The sequence below is a fragment of the Monodelphis domestica genome, chromosome 6, assembly GCF_027887165.1.
Source record: "Monodelphis domestica isolate mMonDom1 chromosome 6, mMonDom1.pri, whole genome shotgun sequence".
Lineage (NCBI taxonomy): Eukaryota > Metazoa > Chordata > Mammalia > Didelphimorphia > Didelphidae > Monodelphis > Monodelphis domestica.
In genome coordinates, this window is record NC_077232.1 from 63,393,860 (window position 1) to 63,400,260 (window position 6,401).

Consider the following 6,401-nt stretch of genomic DNA (forward strand, 5'->3'; position numbering starts at 1 on the left):
TTTATTTCTATTGTGGCAAACCAGGGTCTTTTGAATCCCTGCAATTCTTCCAGCACACCCCTGTGCTGCCCTTGTTTCCCACATTGCTCAGGCTTCTCACTCAGAATGATTCAGAAGCAGAATCATTCTTAGTTTGAATGTTTATTGAATACTCATATATTGGTTTACATAGAGAAACTCCAGACTCTATCCAGACAACATAGAGGGTAGATTTGGGGAATGGGAAAGATGAAGGATCAAGTCAGTTCAATATTTGGGGTTCAGACCAACTGGCCTGAAATGATTGGGGTCTTTGCCACTCTTGCCCTATTCATTTGCAAATTGGTCTTCCCTAGAATCCTCCTCTCCCCTGCCACTGCTACCACCCTGGAAGCATTCTTGCGCATCACTGGAAAACAAGAAGGCAGAAAAGAATTAAATCATTGGATCAAATTCCAAAATCCTATCCTGAGCAACAAACTCTCTTGGCACTCTTCTCCTAACCTGCCTTTCTGGCAAATGGAATATGGACAACTTTGACAAAAGTATTTCTATATAAAGAATCTATGTGGCACTGAGGAAACGGGACCAGATTCAGAGTTATGAGGATCTGGTTTCAATTCCTGAGGCTAATGTTTGCTATTTATTAAATCGTTTAAGCCCCATGTGTCTTGGTGAGCTCATCTATAAAAGGACATAAAAAGATTTCCCTACATTCCTCCAAAAGAAATAATGAGTACTATGTTTGTGATAAATCTTAGAGCCTATGGAAATATGAGTAGTTATAAATGAATAGAGAGAGTCCTGTGGGCTGTTGTCCTTCCACCATATTTTCATAAGAGGGATTCAAAGATTCCTATCCTAACTTTGACTGCTTTCTGAATTGCTTATTACATCTCTGTTGCCAACAATATTCCAGCCTCTCCTTCAGTCTGTGCCAGACAATTTGAGGGGAAGCTTTGTAGGACACTGTCCTAAAAAAAGATAGAGAAAAGGAGAAGGAGATACAACACCCAGAGTGAGTTTTTCTATGCTGTAATTTCCTCCCTGTCAAATAGAGCTGAAATGGGCTCCACTGTCATAGGTTTACCTGATCATTTTAGGTGCCCAAACCCCACTAGGTCCCCTCTGGGCAGCATCATAATTTCCAAGAGCATGGAAGTATTTGTTTGAATTTTTATAATTGGCTTCATGCATGTCCCAGTAAGTCCTCCACATATCTCCAGCACCTGGAAAAAGATTATCTTGAGTCAAAAGAGGAGAAGAGAGGATCAGTGGAATAGACTTGGGGTAAGTGACCTCAGCAAGACAGTCTATGATAAGCCTAAAGATCCCAGTTCTGGGGACCAAAACCCACTATTTGATAAAAACTGCTGCGAAAATTGGAAGACAGTATGGGAGAAATTAGGTTTGGATCAATACCTCACACCCTACACCAAGATAAACTCAGAATGTGTGAATGACCTGAATATAAAGAAGAAAACTAAAAGTAAATTAGGTGAACACAGAATAGTATACATGTCAGATCTTTGGGAAAGGAAAGACTTTAAAACCAAGCAAGAGCTAGAAAAAATCACAAAATATAAAAGAAATAATTTTGATTACATCAAATTAAAAAGTTTTTGTACATTTAATTACTCATATTTATAATGAGCTAAATCAATTGTACAAAAAATCAAGCCATTCTCCAATTGATAAATGGGCAAGGGAAATGGATAGGCAGTTCTCAGATAAAGAAATCAAAACTATTAACAAGCACATGAAGAAGTGCTCCACATCTCTTATAATCAGAGAGATGCAAATCAAAACAACTCTGAGGTATCACCTCACACCTAGCAGATTGGCTAACATAACAGCAAAGGAAAGTAATGAATGCTGGAGGGGATGTGGCAAAGTAGGGACATTAATTCATTGCTGGTGGAGTTGTGAACTGATCCAACCATTCTGGAGGGCAATTTGGAACTATGCCCAAAGGGCGACAAAAGAATATCTACCCTTTGACCCAGCCATAGCACTGCTGGGTCTGTACCCCAAAGAGATAATGGACACAAAGACTTGTACAAAAATATTCATAGCTGCGCTCTTTGTGGTGGCCCAAAACTGGAAAACGAGGGGATGCCCATCAATTGGGGAATGGCTGAACAAACTGTGGTATATGTTGGTGATGGAATACTATTGCGCTCAAAGGAATAATAAAGTGGAGAAGTTCCATGGAGACTGGAACAACCTCCAGGAAGTGATGCAGAGCGAGAGGAGCAGAACCAGGAGAACATTGTACACAGAGACTAATACACTGTGGTATCATCGAACGTAATGGACTTCTCCATCAGTGGCGGTGTAATGTCCCTGAACAACTTTCAGGGATCCAGGAGAAAAAAAAACACCATTCATAAGCAAAGGATAAACTATGGGAGTGGAAACACCGAGAAAAAGCAACTGCCTGAATACAGAGGTTGAGGGGACATGACAGAGGATAGACTTTAAATGAACACTCTAATGCAAATACTATCAACAAAGCAATGGGTTCAAATCAAGAAAACATCTAATGCCCAGTGGACTTACGCGTCGGCTATGGGGGGTGGGGGGGAGGAAAAGAAAATGATCTATGTCTTTAACGAATAATGCTTGGAAATGATCAAATAAAATATATTAAAAAAAAAAGTTTTTGTACAAACAAAACCAATGCAACCAAAATTAGAAGGGGAGCAACAAATTGGGAAACAATCTCCATAACAAAAACTTCTGACAAAGTTCTAATTACTCAAATTTATAAAGAGCTAAATCAATTGTACAAAAAAAATCAAGCCATTCTCCAATTGATAAATGGGCAAGGGACACGAAAAGGTAATTTTCAGTTAAAGAAATCAAAACTATTAATAAGCACATGAAAAAGTGCTCTACATCTCTTATAATTAGAGAGATGCAAATCAAAACAACTCTGAGGTATCACCTCCTACCTAGCAGGTTGGTTAACATGATAGCAAAGGAGAGTAATGAATGCAGGAGGGGATGTGGCAAAGTTGGGATATTAATGCATTGCTGGTGGAGTTGTGAACTGATCCAACCATTCTGGAGGGCAATTTGGAACTCTGCCCAAAGGGCACTCAAAGACTGTCTGCCCTTTGATCCAGCCATAGCACTGCTGGGCTTGTACCCCAAAGAGATAATAAGGAAAAAGACTTGTACAAGAATATTTATAGCTGCTCTGTGTGTGGTGGCAAAAATCTGGAAAATGGGGGGGGTGCCCTTCAGTTGGGGAATGGCTGAACAAATTGTGGTATCTGTTGGTGATGGAATACTATTGTGCTAAAAGGAATAATAAAGTGGAGGAATCCCATGGGAACTGGAAAGACCTCCAGGAATTGATGCAGAGTGAAAGGAGCAGAACCAGGAGAACATTGTACACAGAGACTGATACACTGTGATACAATCGAATGTAATGGACTTCTCCAATAGTGGCAATGAAGTGATCCTGAACAACTCAGAGGGATCTATGAGAAAAACCACTATCCACATTCAGAGGAAAAACTGTGGGAGTAGAAACATGGAAGAAAAACAACTGCTTAATTACATGGGTTGAGGGGATATGATTGGGGATATAGACTCTAAATGAACATCCTAGTGCAAATACCAACAACATGGAAATAGGTTCTGATCAAGGACACTTGTAATACCCAGTGTAGTTGCATTTCAGCTATGGGAAGGGTGGGGGGAGGAAAGGGAGGGAAAGAATATGATTCTTGCAACCAAGGAATAATGTTCTAAATTGACTTTAAAAAAATTAAAAAAATTTGGACATTGTGCCAAATAAAAAAGAGAGGAGAAGAATCTACTGATAGAAAGCTGCAACTGATGGCATTTCTCTATTGAATTAAAGATTTATTTGCTTGGATAGAGCAGCTACCTCTCTCCAGTTCCCTTATACTCATGGAAATACCACATTACCAAAAATATCTACTGTTTCTGACACTGAGCCTGAAAATACGACTACAAAGTTATCTTTTCTTCCCCCTTCTAAATAATGAGCTGTATCTACCTAAGGCTTTGGTTTCTTCCCTTATTACAGCCTGTATGGCTCATAAGGATAACTATATACTCTTTTCATTTAGAGTTGACTCCACAACACCCTGCCACTGACATTGCTCAGTTACAAGGTTCTATATCTCTTTGCGTCTTTTCTCAATTCCCCTCTTACCTCCCAGTCATTTTTTTTTTCAGAGAAAAGTCCTCTGTCTATATTGAACAATAGCCCAACCTTGTGGTGCCTTTTCTCAAGCTGAGTAACAGAGCACCACACCAGATAGAGGAGTCAATATGCTGATGGGACCAATAATTTCTGAAACACCAAAGTTCTGGCTTAGATTGCCCAGTCTAGGTCTTCTCAGTGAGGGACTCCTGGTGGGGATATTCTTGCTCACATGACTTGGCATTTGTTCTAAACCTTAGGGACTTGGAGAGGTGTTTGGGGCACACAAAAAGGTTAAGTCATTTGCCCAAGATCCCAAAGCCAGTGGTATCAGAGGCAGAACATGAACTCAGGTCTTCTTGCTTTGGAGGCCACCTCTTTATGCCTTGTACCACACTGCTTCCTATTCCTCTTGTTAAATCTAAAGGCATACTTATCTTTTTACATTTCTTAGGAAGTACCAATTTCAAGTGGAAATCTGCCTTCCTTTTGTACCAAGTCTAATGGGCAGCCAGTGGTAGAGAACCAACCCAAGCCTGGAAAGATCTTACTTTGACCAGCCTCCTTTATGAATCTTGCAGAATCTGTAAACCAATTCTGACTCTTAACACAGATGAAGGAGAAGAGTAATATGAATGTGGTGAGCTTCCTCATGACAGATGGGCTAACATGTAGGAAGATGATCAGGGAGAGACAAGGCTTAAAACCACTCCTTTGAGATATATTTTAAGGCCAATGCCTAAACTCCCCCATTTTCTTTTGTCTTTATTTGAATCTAAATTACTTGATGTTTGAAAGACCAAGAAGGATCTCATGGAAAATGCCTTCTCATCTACCATCTATTTTTTTTTACCAGACTCTCTGTGTTCAGAGACAGAGAAGACTATTCCTCGTAGGTTATTGAATTCTTTGTTAAAGACATTTTAGGCTTTGTTCCCCATTTTTTACTCTCCAACAGGGGCTCACTGAATCATTTGACTTCTCTTTTATTGTCTACCTTCTTCTAATGTGGTTAAAGAATCATGAAACATGGTTCTTGCCCATAGGAAACTTTGAAGTGAATTTCTAAAAAGGATCTACTGAGAATATAAGAAGAAAGTGACTTATTGAGACTTGAACTCCCTGATGTTCTCTCTGTTCTTTACTCTCTAAGAAGCTTATTTTAATTTTGCAATGGAGGAGAGGCTGTTATTTATCCCAAACCATCATCCAAGTGAACAAATGGGAATTCAGTTTAGAAAATAAAAAAGATGACTTGGGGGATTCACACTTGAGTATTTTTCCTAGAAATGACAGAAATCAATTCACAAAGTTTTACCTTTTCCAAATTGCAGAACCAAAAACTAGTTTCTTGGATGTCTTTCCTAATTGCATATTTTCTTCCAACTTGTTGCCTTAATTATAGTTAGACTTGCATTTTATTAATATTAAAAGATATCAATACAGTATTATCAAAATTAATCATATATCAACAAAATATTAGATTATACACTCCTGCCTTTCCTTTCTGTTATTTAATTTTAGTGACCATGATGCAAATTTTGAATCCATTAGGGAAGAAGTCTAGTTTACTTCTTTTTCCTCCAGAGGAAGAAGAGTTCTATGAACCAGAAGTCAGTATTTTAAATTTTCTGGTTGTAGATGATTCTGGTAAAGACACAGCCTTCATAGTCTGAGACCATAACCAAACCCAAATATATAACTTGATTTCTCACTTGCCCAGCCAACTGGCTACTCATTATACCGTTGTATATGCCTTCCATCCCTCAACATGTGCTGTGTCCATTCTTGCCCTCCTTCCCATTGTCTATCTAGGACATCCTTGGAGATGCAAGTAAAATATCCTTTCCTCCCTAAGGCTTTCTGTGATTATTCTTGGTCACAAGGATGGTTTATGGGAATTGTCAGTGCTTGTTTTAGTCATGGGTGCCAGGGCTGAATAGCACTATTGTAGGCACAAAAGGGATGTGGTCATCATCATACCATTCTGGGATTATGGAAGGTTCTTACATTTTACCTACTCTAGAGCTGGTGTAACTTGGGGACACCAATGTACACTCTGTGATCATTCCATTGAAATGTAGGGGCGAATTCTAAATAAGAGACAGGTAAATATCATCTATTCATTATTACCATGGGCACACCATACTATTGTATAGTGAATGGAGGCAATCTGGACCTTGGGTGACATATTGGTATATGTTACTACTGGAGTAGTGCAAGGTCAGAGAACAGA

The 6,401-nt window shown here is 39.1% G+C and overlaps 1 pseudogene; it reads right to left on the reverse strand.

Annotated features, from left to right (window-relative positions):
* Window positions 1–246: 246 nt before the first annotated feature.
* On the reverse strand, window positions 247–4,819 carry LOC130455219 (serum amyloid A protein-like; annotated as a pseudogene).
* Between the last annotated feature and the right edge of the window lie 1,582 nt (window positions 4,820–6,401).